This window comes from Chionomys nivalis, chromosome 4 (assembly GCF_950005125.1).
Source record: "Chionomys nivalis chromosome 4, mChiNiv1.1, whole genome shotgun sequence".
NCBI lineage: Eukaryota > Metazoa > Chordata > Mammalia > Rodentia > Cricetidae > Chionomys > Chionomys nivalis.
The window spans coordinates 71885937-71906078 of NC_080089.1; positions in this window are offsets into that span (position 1 = coordinate 71885937).

The window sequence follows — 20142 nt, forward strand, 5'->3', positions numbered from 1 at the left end:
ACAGCTGAGTAAGGTCAGTTTTAAATATTGTGTGTGTGTGTGTGAGTGAGAGAGAGAGAGAGCATGTGTGCTGGTGCCCACAGAACCCAAAAGAGAACGTTGGATCTCCCAGAGCTGGAGTTATACGGTGCTGGAAACTGAACTCAGTACCTCTCGAAGTACGTGCTCTTAGCTGCTGAGCCCACCTTTGGGAGTTCAGAGCTTGGTAAAGAACTAGTTACAGAGTTGGCTATGTAATATGCTATGTAGAAGAAAAGGAGAGAAGGCAAGAGAAAGGCTAAGAGGGCGTTTGTTTGATTTGGGATTTTCTTTTTTTCTTTTTGTTTTGGTGGTGTTGTTTTCAAGACAAGATTTCTCTGTATAGAACCCTGGATGTCCTGGAACTCACTCTATAGACCAGGCTGGCCTTGAACTCACAGACATCCTCCTGCCTCTGCCTCCCGAGATAAAAGAATTCACTATCACTGCACAGCTTTTTTGTTGTTGTTGATTAGTTGTTTTTTTGAGAGGCTAAAGGTTTGTTAAGACTTCAGTTCATTCACTGATATAAACTGCTAACTGGTATCCACCCTTCTCTATAAACTGACAAATTGGGTATTATTTTCATAACTACAAATTGTCTCAGTTTCTATTACTACAGTAAACCACATTTTCTTATTAAATGTATATAGTGGATGTTAATGTATTATTTATGGACATTTAAATAACATTACAAGTTTGTTAATTCAATCATAAATAATGTTAAGTGTACAGCTGCTCTGGAGTTAATAATCTTACAGGAGAAGGAAGTAAAGACAGAAAGATTGACATTTCAAGAAAGACTGTCCCAGTGGATGGGGGTGGCGCACGCCTTTAATCCCAGCACTCAGAGGCAGAGGCAGGCAGAGCTCTGTGAGTTCAAGGACAGCGTAGTCTACAATTTGAGTTCTAGGACAGCCAAAGCTGTTACACAGAGAAACCCTGTCTTGAAAAACAAGACTGCCCCTTAAAAGGGCTTTTTCTTGGAAAGAAGGGAAAACAGTTTTATAAATAAAATCTATCATGAGAATGGTCTTGCGGCAATGTGTAGAGTATCTGTTTGCTTTAGATCCTATACTAAATCGTTTATATATGTTCTCATTTCCTGATTGTAACAGTCCTGAGAGAATATTATTTTTCAGATGAGAGAATTGTATTTCAGCGATGAGATGATGGAGGTGGTGGTAGCAGGACTACAGCAGCCTCTGTCTCGAAGCCTAGCGCTGCACCGTACTGTACATAATCAGGGCTTGCTTACACTACCTACCTACTACAGTGCTCTGACCTGGTTATTTCTTTTCCTTTTTCTGTTTTTCAGTCTTTTTATTTTTCCTCATTGCCTTAGATTTTGTCTGTGGTTTAGTTTTCTAATTTTTGTTGTTTGTTTAAAATTTGTATGTGTATGAATCTTGCCTGAATGTCTGTTAACACAGACCAGAAGAGAACAGTGGGTCTCCCTAGAACTAGAGGTTCAGGAGGTTGTGAGCTGCCGTATGGGTACTGGGAACCAAACCTGGGTCCCTTTAAAGAGCAGCAAGTGCTCTTAACTGCTGGCCCATCCCTCAAAAAATAATAATGAAATATTTTAAGGAATATTTTTCCACCCTCAATCCAGCCCTAGAAAGGCAACAGCAGGTAGATCTCTTGAGTTCCAGTCCAGCTAAAGCTACACAGTGAGACCCTGTTTCACAAACAAACAGTAAGACAACTGAATAATTGAGGAAATTTGAATAAGGACTGATTACTCATAAATACTGAGGAATTATTGGCTGTACTCAGAGCATTTTGTTTGTACGATAATACCCATCTGTTAGGTATAATGGCATTTGCCTTTTATGCTAGCACTCTGAGTTTGAGGTCAGCATGGTCTACAGAGTAAGTTCCAGGACAGTCAAGGAAACAGGTCCACAGAAACCTTGTCTCAGGGTGGGAGGAATGACACACAATAAATAATATCTACCTTTTTTTTTTTTGATAGATTCATGCTGAAATGCATAGGGGAACACAGAATACTCTGGCTGTGTTCTATATTCTGAAATGCCCTAGGAAAGATGAGGTGATGGAGGAAGGGTGGAAAACAGCAAGAATGTTACTTAAAATCGTGACAGTTAATTAATCTGCATGTGATTTTGTGCAGGTTCATCATGGATCAAATTTGGTTTTTACTCTATATGTTTCCATGTAAAACAGGTTGGTTTTATTTATTTATTTATTTATTTATTTATTTATTTATTTATTGTCATCCACCATTTTCTAATGAATAGATTTAAAGGGCAGAACCCAAAATCCAGGCTCCTTTAAAGGTTTCTGAGGGTGCTGAGTAGTCAGCTCCTTCAAATCTTTTGAGTTGAGAAGGGGGTAGGACTGAGTGCTAAAGAAAGCCATGCACAGTACATACTTAAGGCCATTGTCATCTTCCAAGACTTGCTGTTTCCTGGATAAAGCACACACTCTTGCCTCTGATCTTACTCAGGCTGGGGATGGAGTTTATATTTTGCCCTGCATGGGTATATATCGTTGTATCCCTATACTTACTGAACTAGAAGCTTTTTTGGGGTGGGGAGTGTTGTTGGTTTGGAGGTTTTGTTTCTTGTTTTATTGGGATTGGGTTTATGTGTGTATCAGTCCTGGCTGTCCTAGAACTCAATCTGACCAGCCTGGCCTCAAACCCACAGAGATCTGCCTGCTTGTGTCTCCTAAGTGCTGGGATTAAAGGTGTGCACACCACTGCCTGGCAATGAGAAGTGTTTTAAAGTCTTCTTCCCTGGTATACATCAAAACAGGCCTATTAACTCCTGTAGCAAGGGTACAAAGGGGGCTGGAGAAATGACTCAGTGCGTAAGAGTGATTGCTGCTTTTACAGAGGACCTGGTTTAGGTCCCAGCACCCACATGATGGCTCACAAACACCTCCATTTCCGGGGAATCCAGCATAGGATTCTATGAACTCCTGAATGTATGTGATGCACATTCACAAAGTCAGAGGGAAAAGAAAGTGAGGGGAAGAGAGAGGGAGCGAAGGAGAGAGAAAGGTAGGCAGTTTGAATATGTCCCCCATAAGCTCATATATTTTAGTGCATGATCCACAGTTGTTAGAACTGTTTGGAAGGATAGGAAGTATGGCCTTGCTGGATGAGGTGTGTCACTGGGAGTAAGCTTTGAGGTTTCAAAAGTCTATTTTAGTTCATTGTGTTTTGCTCAGGCTTTCTTGGCGGGCCCACCACCTAGCTCTCAAATAAATCGCATGGAGGCTTATTATTACTTATAAATGTCTGGCCTTAGCTTAGCATGTTTCTTGCCTGCTTTTCTTTTTTATTTTTTTTTTTGTTATAGTGATTTTTTTTAATATTTATTTATTTATTATGTATACAATGTTCTGTCTGTGTGTATGCCTACAGGCCAGAAGAGGGCACCAGACCTCATTACAGATGGTTGTGAGCCACCATGTGGTTGCTGGGAATTGAACTCAGGACCTTTGGAAGAGCGGGCAATGCTCTTAACCGCTGAGCCATCTCTCCAGCCCCTTTTATTTATTTTTTAACAACATTTTTTTAATATTTATTTATTATGTGTACAATATTCTGTCTGTGTGTATGTCTGCAGGCCAGAAGAGGGCACCAGACCTCATTACAGATGGTTGTGAGCCACCATGTGGTTGCTGGGAATTGAACTCAGGACCTTTGAAAGAGCAGGCAATGCTCTTAACCACTGAGCCATCTCTCCAGCCCCCTTGCCTGCTTTTCTTAACATTATCCTGTCTACCTTTTTCCTCTGGGCTTTTACCTTTCTCTCTTTCTGTATATCTTTTCTTCTTATTCTGTGTCTGGCTGTGTGACTGGGTGGCTGGCTCCTTTTCTTGCTCCTTCATCTCCCAGATTTCTCCTATTAATCTTCTCTGACTACCATTCCCATCTTTCCTTCCTCCTGCTTTGCTATTGGCCGTTCATTTCTCTTTTTTTCATTTTTTTTTAAATATTTATTTATTGCCGGGCGGTGGTGGCGCACGCCTTTAATCCCAGCACTTGGGAGGCAGAGGTAGGCGGATCTCTGTGAGTTCGAGACCAGCCTGGTCTACAAGAGCTAGTTCCAGGACAGGCTCCAAAGCCACTGAGAAACCCTGTCTCGAAAAACCAAAAAAAAAAAAAAAAAAAAAAAATTTATTTACTATGTATACAATATTCTGTCTGTGTGTATGTATGCAGGCCAGAAGAGGGCACCAGACCTCATTATAGATGGCTGTGAGCCACCATGTGGTTGCTGGGAATTGAACTCAGGACCTTTGGAAGAGTGGGCAATGCTCTTAACCACTGAGCCATCTCTCCAGCCCCGTTCATTTCTTTATTAGACAATCAGATGTTTTAGACAGGCAAAGTAACAGCTTTACAGAGTTAAACAAATGCAACATAAAAGAATACAACACATTTTTGCATCATTAAATATTCCACAGCATAAATAAATGTAACACATCTTTAATACTCTACAGCAGTCTTTGCCATCCCCAGTTAACTCTCCCCCTTTCCTCCCTCCCTCCCTCCCTCCCTCTCTCTGCCTTGTGCTTGTGGATCAGACATAAGTTCTCACTACTACTCCAGTCACGATGGTCATGGATGCTTACCTTCTAAAACAGTAAACCCCAAATTAAATGCTTTCTTTTGTAAGTGCCTTGGTCATAGTATCTTGACACAGCAGTAGAAAAGTAACTAAGACTCAGAAGTGGGGAAGGAAGATATTACACTAAGAAATTTTAAATAAATATTTTAAATAAATAGAATGAGCATTGTCTGAGATTCCCAGACTAGATATTCAATCCAAATCATCTATAGCCAAGATGCCTGCTTACAGATCTGCAGGGGAAGATTTGGATGTGTTTTGAAATATGTAACTTTCTTTGCCAGCCCCAACAGATGGTCACCCTTATTGCTTTTAACAGAATTTTTAACTGATGTGACAATAGCCATATGGTCGTTCTGGGAGGAAGCTAAATATTTGCGTTAAACTTATCTTTGATTAAGCCACCATTTTACTGTATAAGTCTAAGAACATCTTCAAACTGAAAGACAATTAAGTGAAAGTATTTTGTGTTTTTAATTTGATGACTGGGGCTGGAGAGATAGCTCAGAGTTTAAGAGCACTGGCTGCTCTTCCAGAGGTCCTGAGTTCAATTCCCAGCAACCACATGGTGGCTCACAACCATCTATGTTGAAATCTGGTGCCCTCTTCTGGTGTGCAGGCATATATGCGGGCAGAATGCTATATACATAATTAATAATAATAAATTTGATGGCTGAGTCCACAGCATACAGTCACAATTGTGAATTTGTGCTATCCAAATCTATTGTTAAATTTTTTATAGGTGTTTCGGTTTTTCCAAGAAGATTCAATGTAGTCCTGTGTTTGACTTTAACAATCAGATAAACTCCTGTCCTCTCTCCCCTCTGGATATGATGGTCTTATGGACAAAAGGTGAACACCTTAGGAGAGGAAAATTAACTAACATTTCTTGAGCACTGTGCAGAATCTTCCATTAACTTAGTACAGAATACCAAGTTTGAGGCTTTGAATGGGCTCTCAAAGTAAGAAACTATTTCCTCCTGCTTCTTAGTAACCTGTTACCCACCTCAGGGAGCCCAGGTTACAACCCACAAGTTGAGAACCAATACTCTAAAAGGACTAGGAAAAGTAGGAATAATATATATATTATATATATATTCATAGTTTTAGTAATATTATACCCCACTTCAGGTACTAATTTAGTTTTAGTTATCTACTTCTATGTAAAAAACCTACCTCAGTTGCTCTGTCATTTCCCAGCTTGTCAAACTATTTTTTGTTTCATTTTTAATGAATGTAAGTGCTAGGCAGATGTGGGTGGCACCGACCTTTAATTCTAGCACTTGGAGAAGAAGACATGTGAATCTCTGTGAGGCAAGCCTGGACTACATCATCCAGACCATCCAGGGCTACATAAAGAGATACTCTCTGTGGAGAAAAATGCTTAGCCTAGGGCTGGAAAGATGGCTCAGCGGTTAAGAGCATTGCCTGCTCTTCCAAAGGTCCTGAGTTCAATTCCCAGCAACCACATGGTGGCTCACAACCATCTGTAATGAGATCTGGTGCCCTCTTCTGGCCTACAGACAGAATTTGTATACTAAATAAATAAATAAATAAATAAATATTTTTTTTTTTAAAAAGTGCTTAGCCTTGGAGATTATGGCTGGCTGGCCCCTAGCATCTTCCTCTCCTTGTTCTCTTGCTCTTTTTCTTTCCAGATTTCTCCTTCTATTTATCCTCTCTGCTTGCCAGCCCCACCTACCCTTTCCCTTATCTCACTATTGACCATTCAACGCTTTATTAGACCGTCAGGTGTTATATGCAACACAAAAGCAACACACCTTTACATCATTAAACAAATGCTCCATAGCTTAAAAAATGTAACATATCTTAAAATAATATTCTACAACATAATATCCTATAACATGCCCAACCTAACAATGAATAATTCTCCACATAACCAAAACAGATAAATGAATTTAAAAAGGCCACACAGGATCTGAACGAGGACAGAACAGGAATCACAAAGAAAATGAGAGACTATAAAGGTCAGATGGGAAAGTTGGTTGGCAGCCTCAATAACAAATTATATCAGGCAGAGGGAAAAAATGTGTGTGTGGGTCTCTTCAAACACCACAGCCAGCAGAGTGTTGATTACAAGAGGCAAGAAGTCCAGCTCAGCATGACTCAGTAGACAGCACTGGTTTAAACTCTGAGAGCCTGACACCAGCTCAATTATTTTAGGCATATTTAAGCACAGCACAATTTGGAAAAAAGTTTTCTGGTGATAATTAATTCAGTCCCATATGCACAACAAAGGTTAAACCATGATTACATTGAAACTCTTGTAAAGTACAAGTGACATCTTCCACAAAAATCGGTTCTCTAGATTAACAGAGGAAACAGGTTCAAGATAAACAAACTAATGATAAGGGTCTTGGGAAGGATAGTGCCATAGATTGGTTGAGACAACCCTAAGAGGCTGGGGGAGCTGGTGTGGCCTGGCTATATAGATAATGCAAAGGTTACCCAACTTAACGACATCTGTTTCCAGTTCTCTGGTCAGAAAACGGGTCGTACATCTCTCTTTGAAGGAACAGCCCTGTGTGTTTAACATTCCTGGTTTCCCTAGTGCCTATCTGTAAGCACAAGGACCTACAGCCTCCTACAAAAAAATAACAGCCTGAAGACAGATCTTTTGAGTTGTTAGTGTCTGACAGAAAGAACAAAAGAGAGGTTTAAAAAAAAAAGGTATGATGAGAAAATGCAAGAGCTTTGGGATACCCTTTAAAAATTAAAATATTTAAGATCATTGGCATACTTGAGGGAGAAGAAGTAAAGATCAGGGGCATAGAAAACCTTTTCAGTAAAATAACAGTAGAAAACTCCCCAAGTTTTTGGCAAGACATGACCATCCATGTAAAAGAGGCATTTAGACCCTCAAACACACATCATAAAAGTACATCACTATGACATATTATAGTTAAATTGTTAAAAAAAAATACAGGACAAAGAAAGTAATATAATCTACAAGAGAGAAATGTCAAGTAATAAAGGTAAATACATCAGATTAACAGCAGACTTCTTAGAAAGAGCTCAAGTACCAAGAGGGCATGAAATGATGTATTTTGGGTCCCAGAAGAAAATAACTACCAACCAAGATTATTGTACCCAGCAAGGCTATACTTCAGTTGAAGGAGAAGTAAAGACCTTCCATTTTAGGAATAAATTAAGGGAATTCATGACCCCTAGGCCAGATGTGCAGCAGATCCCTAAGGGAATCCTATTCCCAAAAGAGAAGGAATTCAGTAAGCACTGTCATTAAAAATATGAATAAATCCTACTAGGAAAGAGATATACCAATGAGGATTAAGAAAGAAATATTACTAATATAGTAAATCATCAGATTTATGAGATAGATAGGAAGAAATAAGCAAAATATATTCAAAGCTACATGAAGATCTTGAGATGTAAATGTATATGCCAAATGTTGGAACAGCACCTAATTTTATAAAAACAAAATGCTAGTGGACATAAAAAGTAAGTTTAGGCTACAGTGTAACAGTGGGTAACTTCAATACCAAGAATGATTTTGCATAACTAGAAAATGTCTCGAAATTCATGTAAGAGCACAAAGACTTCAAGTAATCAATGAAACCTAAGCAAAACCATACTGGAGACAAAGTAAGACATAAGGAAAACATCTCGGGGTATTGGCACACGTAGATTAGACTTCAAAAGTAGAAAAACAAAACTTGACATTGGAATTACGTCCAAAGGTTCTACCCAGCAAAGCGGATGCTCTTCACTTTGTCAACCTACAGAATGAACCGGCCTGTGGTGGTTTGAATGAGAATGGCCCCCATAGGCTCATGTATTTGAATGCTTTGTCCCCAGTTGATGGAACTGTTTGGGAAGGACTGTGAGGTGTGGCTTTACTGGAAGATGCTGGAGGAGGTGTGTCACAGGGCAGGGGTTAGAGGTTTCTGAAGATTCCTGCCATACCTAGCATGCTCTCCCCACTGCTTGTAGGTTCAAATGTGAACTCTCAGCTGCTCCTGCTGCTATGCCTTTGTCCTGCTATCATGGACTCTAATCCTCTGGTACCATAAACCTAATTAAATTCTTCCTTTTGCTAAAAAAAAGAAAGGAAAGAGAAAGCAATGTAAGTGCTAAATAGGACAGAATTGATTAAAATAAAATAGATGACTTGAAAAAGTATTCTGGGGGCTGGAGAGATGGCTCAGCAGTTAAGACTACTGGCTGTTCTTCCAGAGGACCCTGGTTCAATTCCCAGCACCCACATGGCAGCTCTCAACTGCTTGTAACTCTACCTCCAGGGGTTCTGACACTGTTGTGGAGTAATCTTTTTGTATACTGTGAATATGTGTCGCTCTGTTTGGTTAATAAAAAGCTGGCCAATAGCTAGCAGGAGTTTCAGGGCAGAGAGAACACTAATAAGAAGAAGGGCAGGGTTGCCAGGAGACACAGAGGGAGCAAGATATGCTGGAAGACAGGTAAAGCCACTAGCAATGTGGCAATAGGTAAATTAATAGAAATAGGTTAAGTTATAAGAGCTAGTTAGTAATAAGTCTAAGCTATGGCCAAGCTTTAATAATATAAGTCTCCATGTCATTACTGGGGATCCATAGAACCCGATGAAAAAGGCTGACTTCACAACACTCTCACACAGACATACACACACAAAATACCAGTGCACATAAAAATAGATAAATAAAAATTAACCTTGCCAGGCAGTGGTAGCACATACCTTTAATCTGAGCACTTAGGAGGCAGAAGCAAATGCCTCTCTATAAATTTGAGACCAACCTGGTCTACAAAGTAAATTCCAGGCCATCCAGGACTGTTGCACAGAGAAACCCTGTCTCATAAAACAAAAAAGCAAAAAAATTAGTCTCCTTATGGACAGGAAATATAGCTCGGTGATCAAGTGTTTGTCTGGCATATGTGAGGCCTGTATTCATTTCCAAGTACTGGAAATAGATCCCTCTCCCGGGAGCATTATACCATTGTTTATATTATGTCAAACTACCTTCAGTTTCTCCCTCCTTCATTTCCCCTCTTTCTTCCTTCCTCCCTCTAGCCCATCCTGATTTCTGCTTTCCTTTCTTCTTCCATCCCTCCCACCCCCACATCTTTTGAAGCCAATTTAAAAAGAACATCAAGCAGGGTAACAGAATCTGCGAAGTATTTCATGCTGTACTGTGCCTTCCTCAGCTCTGGCCTTCAGCCTCGTGTCTCTTGAGCAGAGTAGAAGCCATTGCAGGCAAGAGCTGCCCTCACCTGAAATCCTGGTGAGGGTCAGGACTAGAGAGTGAGGGCTGAGCAGGAGAGAGAGCAGCAGAGGATGGAAGCCCTGCTGGGTGAGACCCCTTCTTAGGCCAATGGTCAGGTCCCTCGCAATTCACAGGCCTGCTTTGTGATGTCTATGATGTCATAGTGTTAGCCTTGATTTCCTAGATTTGCCCTTGAATGCTTCTTAGAGTAGCGTGGAAAATCAGATGTCGTAGAGAAACCTTTAGTTCACAAATTGCACAAAAATTGCTAAATTAGAGGAGTCTGAGATCATGTCTCTAGTCATGGATGAGAAACTAGTCTACCCTTGATCTTTTTAAAAGTAAACCTAGGTCCTGAGGATACTGCTCAGTTGGTAGACTGCTTGCCTAACATTGACAAAGCCCTGGGTTCAGTCTCTGCGCGAACTGGGAGGTAGAAGCACCAAGATCAGAAGTTCAAGGTCGTTGTCAGTTATATATGGAGTGAAAAGCCAGCCTGAGATACTTGAATCCTTTTCTTAGAGGGGCCAGGGAAAGAGGAAAAAGAAGAAAAAGAAATGGGGAAGAAAAAAGCCATTGGAAATAATTGTAAGGATGTCTTTTATCATGTAGGAAATTTATTGGAAAATGCATCAAGAAGGATTTGTACCTGTTTGAGTTCTCCAAAACAGGCCACGGCTGAAGGAGCCTGTGGTGTCAGGTAGGCGCTGCTTTAGTTTTTCTGCAGCTTGACTGCTATTTGCATTGCTTCACAGTTGTATTAGGTAAGTACAGAGCTGCGCGCTGTTTTTCAGTTTGACCACTAGATGGAGAATCTATCTTCTCTATCAGCCAAGACAAATCTTGAATTGTGTCTGTCTAGTGTAGTACTGGAGGCTGCTTGTGACCAAATACACGATGCAGACAACGCGAGAGTGACATTCTAGTCAGTAGAGAAAGATGGGAGCTCAAGAACCTGTATCTCAGAGCAGCATGGAGCTTTAAAATTCTCATTTTACACTTCTAAATTTGCAATTTTTATATTTTAATTTACATTAGTCTATTTCTTTTCTTTCTTTTCTTTTTTCTTTTTTCTTGGAGATAGGGTCTTGATATGTCTTAATATGTATCTCTGGTTATCCTGGAACTCACTATACCAGGCTGGCCTCAGACTCATAAAATCCACCTGCCTCTGCCTCCTGAGTACTCGGATTAAAGTCATGTGCCATACTCCTGGCTTACATCAATCTATTTCTAAATTTAAGACATTGGTACTTTTCTTCCTATACTATCCAGGCAGATCTGAAACTGAATGGCTCAAACAATCCTCCTCCTTCAGCTTCCTGGATAGTTGGGATGGACCGGTATGTGCCGACACACTCAGCTTCTGTGTGTACTATGAATGCAAAATGTCAACAAGACATACAATGAAGAAAAGAACAATTCCAAAATGTTGGCAGACTTTTGGATGACATCATACCTGGTTTTGAATGTCAAGTAGTATTCCTGTAGGGTGAGGTGAAGATTGTCACAAAAAATACAAAGCAGAGAGTGTATTAGTCAGGGCTTAGATCTGGTAGAATGAGCATATATATTAAAAGGGAATTGTTAGAGTTTCATTAAAGTGACTTACATCTGTGGCCTGAGTGGACCAACAATGGCTTTCTCCTGACAGAAAGGCCAAGAACCCGGTAGTTGTTCAGTCTGTGAGGCTGGATGTCTCAATCGCTCTTCAGTCTGGTTGGGATCCCAAAGAAATAGGTTCTAATACTACCTCAGGAAATCCTCAACAGCAAGACAGATGAACTTGCCAGCCAGCATGAAGGCAAGCAGGCAAAAAGCCAAAGCTTCTTTTTTCATATCCTTTTACATAGGCTGCCATCAGAAGGTATGACCCAAATTTAGGGTGGGTCTTCCCACCTCAAATGGTCCAGTCAAGAAAATCCCTCAGAGGAGTACTTTGGTACTTAGGTTTTAATTGATTCTAGGTGCAGTAAAATTGACAACCAAGATTAGCCATCAGAGAAAGCATGAGCATACGTTTTCAGGATAGGAGTGAGATTTGACAAATAGTAGATATTTGGAGATGCAGAGACGGTAATTAATTTAGTCAGCAGTGGAACTGCTGCTGAAGGCTTCTGTGAGGTACCAGTGCATGATAGGGCCCTGCTCTTCCATGTTCCATCCTAGGGATGACTAGGAGCTGCCATTTCCACACAGCGTCAAACACTCCCCACTGGAGTGACTTGTGGGCAGAGAGTTCATAGCATTGTGCGTGCTGCATGGTGGTATGATGGATATGAACGGGAGAAGACCGCTTCGACATGGGTTTAAGGCAATAGCCAGCTGGTGACTACACTGGGTGTTCAAGATCCCAATGTAGCCCTGAGCCTTTCTCAGGGTGAGTTTTAAGCATAAAGGCCATATTCTGAGTTGACATACTTCAGTTAGCAATAACAGTTACCCAGAAGCAGAACTACAGATACCAACAAGCAAGGTTAGTTCATTTAGAGACTTTCCCAGAACTATGGACTTTGATGGATTAGGTCTTTGTTTTTGTTTTGGCTGGTGGTGCTGTCTACATGCTGAATTTCATGGCCTGAATGGTACTTTCCCCATCATGGAGTCAGTCATGCTAAGGTCTGAAGGCCTGTTATAGTAGCTGCTCTGAAGGAAGATGCAGAGCCTGGGAGGCTAGAGAAGCGAGAAGGCATCGGACCAGCTTAGTAGAGGGTAGCACGTAATGACTGATTGAACTAGGAGGCTGCAGTGGGGATGATGCAGAGACATGTGAAAGGTAGGCTCAGAGGTGTCCAAACAGACAGATAGAAGACGGGAACATGAGAGAAAATCCAATCCCAAACTGGTTTTCCCTACCTTTTCCTCATTATAAAAGGTATTCATATTATTAATTGGAGATGCTTAAAAAATACTGCTGGGTATGGTGGCTCACATCTTTAATCCCAGCTCTTGGGAGGCAGAGGCAGGCAGATCTCTGGGAGTTCGAGGCAAACCTGGTCTACAAAGTGAGTTCCAGGACAGTCAGGGCTGTTTGACAGAGAAACCCTGTCTCAAAAAATCAAAAGAAAGAAAAGAAAAAAAAAAAGAAAAAAATGGCATTACCTGAGCATCTAATGTATATTGCTCCAATATAAAATGTCCTGTTAGGACATGTTAAAAACTGATTACTTGGGATCTGCTATAGGTGTACAAGACCTAATACATTTATCATGTACATATTATCATGTACAAGACATGATAATAGCTAAGAATGCTGCATACGAGCAGATAGGCCAGCAAAATGGCTGCAACATAATGAACACAGTACCCTTGGGGGCTTTGATAACAGTTTTGAAATACATTGATGTGCTTTTCGTTTTTTGTACGTCTTGCTCGTGTCTTTCCCCCTAGTTTAAACATCACTGCCTTCAAAAGTTTAGGATTTTTACAACAGGAATGCAAAGATATACTCTTTTCCTCTAGAACCTCATTTCAATAGTAAAGATCTTCAAAGCCAGATCTCTCCATTAGATTCTAACCAAGAAGACACTTTGGGGAATGTAGCTCAGCTTGTAGAATGCTTGCCCGGTATGTACAAAGCCCTGGGTTCATTCCCCAGCACCAGCACCCTATAAACCAATGGTGGTACATACCTGTAATCTCAGGAGACCAGATCAGTCCCCCTCAGCTCCTTAGTGAGGTGGAGACCAGCCTTGGGTACAGAAGACTCTGTCTCAAAACAGCAACGACAGAAATCTTACAGAGGAGGGCAACAGTGAACAGATAGTTAGATACACAAGAAATGGAGGCAAGGAGAAAGCAGAGTGGCTGCTGAAGTTCTATTAAAAACTGGTCACAGCAGCAAGATCAGAGGGGCGGGGAGATGATCCCAGGAGGACCCGGATCCACGGCGGAGTGCAGCAGTGTTCAACAAGTACCGCTCTAGCTCCAGGGAATCCCCAGACCCTCCCATCCCCACTCGCACTGCTGTCTCCAAGGGCTGGGTTAGAATTTACAGATCATGTGACTTGCAAACATCAAGCCCCAGAGCAGAGAGCTGGATAGGGCAAGGGCAGGAATGGCCTGCAGCACACAGGCTCGGAACATGCTTGCTGAGTAGAAGGGCCAACTTGTCCTGTTTGAAACGTACAAAATATCCTCAAATATCTGGAGATATCTGAGGCATAGAGTAGTATAGTTTTTAATATAAACCGTAAGACATGAGGTCATGGTAATTTCCTGTCACATACAAAAAAAAAAGGCAATAAAAGCCCTTCCTGGTTAGGGAGGAGGAGCCTAGAGAGAAGGCCAGCAGCTGGAATTCTCCATTTGGGTGAAAGGGAACCTTCGAAGAAAGGCAGCTCAGGCATTCTTTCTGTTCGGGGACTTGGAAGAAACACCCCACACCAAAGTAGGGTTGTTGCAAACAGAGCCGCAGGGCTGGAGTGGGCTGGGTGAGCAGAAAGGAGCGTGGCTGGGGCTCGTGAGCTTTTAAGGGTCCTGAGTATCCTAAATAAGGTCCACAATATTACTGGGCTTGAAATCCCAGCCTATGCCTCAGCAAACCAGACTTTGCTGCCTATCCTCAGTAAGCCAGTTAAAGCAGCCAAATTAATGATAAAAGCCGAGAAAAAAGATTTTTACTTAATGTGGCCACGTTGAACAAAGAGACAAAGGGATCTAGTGACCCACTCAAGTTTGCATTGGGGTCTTGAAGTAAGGCTGAGTTTTAAGTAGAAGCCAAGCTAAACAGTCCTGGGCAGGCTGTGGTTCTGTAACCATGGTCCTGCTATTGCCTGGCTGACAAATTGCTAATCTCTTTTCTGAAATTTTCCTTCTGCCTGGCCCAGGCTTTAGATTTTTCTCTTCTCCCAGCATGAGGTTCCTAGGGGAATTCCAGTTTATTGGGGCCCATTCTTCCAATAGTCTGATGAGCAGAATGAAAGACACAGTGTTCTTTAGAATGTCAGTCATCCCTGCTGGGCTGGTTACAACAGGGCTGGTGTCTTTGAGAGGGCTCTGCAATGACTGTGAGGACCTGTGGGACCCAAGGGACTGGATTCAGTCCAGAGGGCTACACCCTAAGCAAGAAGTCAGCACAGGCCTCCACAGCAGGACATAGCAGTCTCGCAGCAAATGGTACCCACAGTAGAGAAAACACCTCTGCCTGCAAGGGGCAGAGGGCAAAAGGTGAAGCAGACTTTCCTCTCTACGGTGCAGAACTAGGTGATGGCGTGTACCACCTGCCTGCTGCCTGCACCCAGTCTGAGGTGTAAAGAGAAAGAACAACCGAGGAGTGCCTAAAGATAGACAAATCTGAACGGTCTAAATAGGAATCCTGGCTGCTTTTCTAAGAGAAAAGATCTAAACTAGAGGTGTCCTTAAAAGAACAAGGTGAAACTTTCCATAAAATAGAATTGGGGGACTTTCTGTTTTTACTGACATACAAACCCAAGTTAAATATCTCTGCGCATGGGTCATTGTAACCATATACTTTAAACCCGATGTGTGTGTACACCTTGGGCAAGTGTGCTAGCCCTGAACCTAATCTATCTTTCTCTCTCTCTCTCTCTCTCTTTCTTTTTTCTTCCTTCCTCCCTCCTTCCCTCTCCCTTTCCCTCCCCCTCCATCTCTCTTCTTTCTTTTAAATAGGGTTTCTCTGTGTAGCCCTGGCTGTCCTGGAACTCTCTGTAGACCAGGCTGGCCTCAAACTCTTGAACTCAGAGATTCGCCCGCCTCCGCCTCCTGAGTGCTGGGATTAAAGTGTGCACCACCGCCACCCAGCAAGGTCCTGAATTTAAACACACACAGCTGTGTCAATGTGCACACGTCTAGTCCCAGATATTTGTAAAGTTCACTTAAAGCCAACCTGCTCAACAGTGAGATGCTACCTGAAACAAAAATCCCAGTGAACATACACGTGCCCACATAATAAGCACACAGAGAACTTCACACACATGTGAACACACGTGCACACATGTGCGTGTGCACCCACACACTTTTCAGCCCTTCAATCTCCTTTGTTCTTAGATCAATCTTTCCCTTAGGTGATGTATGTCATTCTGATGGGTCAACAGTCAATAGGCAGCAATATCATTTTGGGAGAAAAACAAATCTTGGCTTAAAAAAAATTTTTTTTTTGTTTTTTTTTTTTTTTGAGACAGGGTTTCTCTGTAGCTTTGGTGCCTGTCCCGGAACTAGCTCTTGTAGACCAGGCTGGCCTCGAACTCCCAGAGATCTGCCTGCCTCTGCCTCCCGAGTGCTGGGATTAAAGGCGTGCGCCACCACCGCCCAGCCTGGTTTAAAATTTTTAAGTGTCATCCCAAACTGCAAATTCATTTCTCCTGGTATATTACATGAGCCTCACAAAGATATTTGATCTAGACCACTTCCCAGGAGGCCCCTGTATGGAATCCTTTATGTCTCTTTTCCCAAGCCCTGCAAGTTCACTGAAGAGGCCTTGGAATTTGGTAAAATTCTCATATTGCCTCACTGGTGGCTCACTTTCCTGCTCCAGCTGCCACGAGCCCTTAGGAAGCTCAACCACAGAACAGAAAGCCTCCGCTGATGGGGATATCCTCCGTGCAGCTTTTGGAGGACCTCAGGCAGATGCATGCTGGATCCTTACCTATGGTAGCAGGACCTTCATTTGTTTCTTGCTCCATTTATGAAACGTTCCTTCAGAAGCCTCCCTGGTGAACACGGCCCTCACCTTTACATCAACAGCAGAGGCTATCATCTGTCTTTCCCGTTGTGTAGTTGTGTGCAAGTGCATGTGTGTGTAGATACACATTCCTGTGCATGTATGTGAAGGCAGAGGTGGACATAGGTGTCCTCAACTGCTTTCCGCCGTATTATTCTGAGGTAGTGTCTCTCACTGTGACTGGAGCTCAGCCATTGTGCTAGGCTCGTGAAATCCTGTCCCTGCCTTCCTGTGATAGAATTAGAGGCTCACACTACTTGGATTTCTAGGTGGGTGCTGGGGATTCGAAGCCAGCTCCTCATGCTTGCACGGCAAACTTTACTCCCCAGCCCCTGTCTTTCCTGTTCTAACAGCAACAAGAAGCCCTTCAAGGCTGACTCTTTGGCTTGAATCTCCTCCCTGCTAAAGACAGACTTCTTGGCTGGCTAGAGAAAGAATATGGACAACTAAGCCCATTTCTCCAACATTCGTGTGGCATCTTCCCTCCATGGCCGAATCCCAAGCTGCCCTCCCAACGATGAAGGCTGCTCCTTCAAACCTCGCTGGAGCGTCTGTCTGTCTCTGGACCCAGCCTTCTAGGGTCCCCACACCCTCCAGCTGTGTGGCCCAGGTTACTCTCTGACTCCCTGGCGCTTCATGACTTTCTCTGGAAAGATTCAGCTTTTCCAACTGTTCAGAATCCAAGTTCTTCTTCTGCAAGATTTCTGGTATCTGTCCCACGTGGCACATCGCTGTGCATTTCCTCTGCTCCGTCCCACCCCGGGCTGCTCCAGGAACTCACGGGTCTCATCCATCTGGGTCACACAGACCAAGGGACACTCATTCAGGGTCTCTGAATCTAAGATCCACTAGACGCCATTCCTAACCCTCTGAGCTGCGCCTGGGAGTGTGCTGCCCTGGGTAGTTCGTGTAGAGAGCAGGCAAATGACGGCTGATCCATCAGCCCTCTCTGTCACTGCAGATTTGACCAGCAAGGCCTTGGAAACAGTCCCTCTTAGGTACTTCAGCTCCCTTGACTTCCTGATTTCTCCCTCCCAACCCAGGAAATGCTTCTGTGGTTTTCCTGCCCAAGAAGAAGGCAGGGGAGCTGTGAGTCACTTCATTGTCCTTACTCTGCGGTGAATTCTCCTAAAGTTGAAAACTTCGATCCTCTAATATGATTTAAGCTTTGCAACCAAGCCTTTTTTGAATTATAAATAAGATCTTTTATTTTTCTTTTCTTTCAAAGGCTTGACTCATACAAATCCAGAGTGCTGTGATTTGAGATTCCTTTGGCAGGTGTGAATACAAAAATCCGCTCAGACCTTTCCATGAAATGATTTCTTTGTAGACAGTGTCTGCTCTCACCCAACAATGAGTGCCATTGTTGAGTAGATGGAAATATGCACAATGATTTTAAGAGACAAAAAAAAAAAAATCCCTCTCTAAGGGGCCCCGTGAGATGGCTCAGATGATAGAGAGCACTTGCCAAGCAAGCCTAACGGGTTGAATTCTGTCCGGAAACCCACATAAAGGTAGGAGGAGAGAACCGCCTCCGCCAGTGAGTCCCCTGCCTCATGTGCACACTGTGTGCTTGAACGGACATGCACACATTATAGTAACACATTTTAAAAATGTAAAATTCTGACATCTCCAAACACTAGCCCAGGATATCTTTAGAAACAAGTTTGACTACAGCTTTGCTTTGAGATTATTGCCGATATTATAGCTTTCTTTTTCCTCTTTATTTTCCTTCAAGAGTACAGGCAGGATGTCGGAGATGTTTAATAGACCTTTTCCCTACTGCCGAGTCCTGCAAAACCACATTCACTGGGAAAGTAGTAGCCTTTTGAATTATGAAACAATTATATATATATAACATTTCTATATAAATAGGCATGGATGTTTTTGACAGAATAAAAAATAAAATATATGTGTTTGTTTAGAATGGGTGGCTGCATTTTTTATCTTCCTTACTCCTTTTCTTGCCCAGCATAAACGATTTTTAGGGGGTTAGGGAATGACTTTTTTCAGAGGAATGTGAGCACTTTGGAGAACATCCATCTAAAAGGTCTGTTTAGCTCATGGAACAGATAGTGGTTTTATAAATAATCTTCTCTGGAATACGGAACGAAACCAAAGTGGAAAAGGAAAGAGTGTGGTGGGCATTGACAGGCTTGTCTCTCTTTCTGCCCCGCTTTCTCTCTCTCTCTTCTATATTTATTTAATATATATGTGTACTGTGTGCCTGCAGTGTTCCTGGAAGCCCAAGAGGGCACTGTATCCCCTGGAGCTGGAGTTAAGGCAGGTTGAGCCTTGTAGGTGCTGAGAACTGAGTCCAGGTCCTTTGAAAGAGCAGCAAGCATGCTTAACAGCCGAGCTATCTCTCCAGCCCCCAAACTTTTCCCTCCTCCTCTCCCTCCCCACCTCTCTTTTTGTTTATTTATTTATTTATTTATTTTTCTGTCTATTTACTTAGAGACAGGCCCTGATGTAGCTCTGTTGCCATGGAACTCATTATGGCTGTGAACTCAGAGATCCACCTGCCTGTGCTTCCTGAGTGCTGGGATTAACAGCGTGTGTCCTCATGCTTGGCCTGACTTGTCCTTCTTAATGATATATTTTGGTCTTTCCTTGATAACGAAATTTTGGTAAGAAAGGCCACTGAGGTGGCTCAGCAGGCAAGGTGCTTACTGGCAAGCCCGCTGACCCAAGTTGGAGCCCCTGGACCACGTGGTGAATGGAGAGAACGTGTTCTCACAAGTCTTGACGTGACCTTCACAAATGCACCGTGGCGTACACAGGCACACATACGTGCATACATGCGTACAAAATAAATAAACGTGATTTTTAGGATGATTTTCAGAAAGAAGACTGAAGGCAACTGTGCCCCTCTTCTGGGGGATCCCACCACAGAGACACAGACTACAAGGGGTGTCTTTCCCCTTCTAACAGTCTGTAATTTCTCCATGGATGCAAGTCAGGTACAAGGTGGCAACTGCTTCTACTTACAAGTAACCCTATTTTGGGTCTCAGAAATGAGTCAAGAGGAGTAAGAATTCACATACAACAAATTTAACAAGCAGCTTGTGAAGCGTTTATCTATTCCTGTCTCTCCCACCAAACATCAACCAAGTTTGAGCATCTAGATAGGGTGTTCAGCTGAGTTTGTGATTTCCTGTAAAACCCTAATGCAGTTTGATCACAAAACGCCTCTCAAAAAACAAACTGGAATTTAATCTATATTTGGAAAAAAAAAACTTGAAGACAGTTTTCTAATGTTTTTTAGACGTTAGAAGCTTATGTAACTTTAAAATGTCCTCTTCTAACAAGGAAAACCCTAAGAGAGACATACATGGATCCCCCTGGGAAGGAGACATAGACAAGATCTCCTGAGAAAATTGGGAATGTGGGGGTGCCGTGGGGTGGGAGAAGGCAGGGCAAAAGGGGAGGGGAAGGGGAGGAGGAGAGGGAGAAGGAGAACTTGAGGGAACAGGATGATTGAGATGGGAAAATGACGGAGAGAGAGAACAAGGAAAAGATATCTTGATAGAAGGAGTCATTATGGGGCTAGTGTAAAACCTGGCACCAGGAAAATTCCCAGGAATCCACAAGG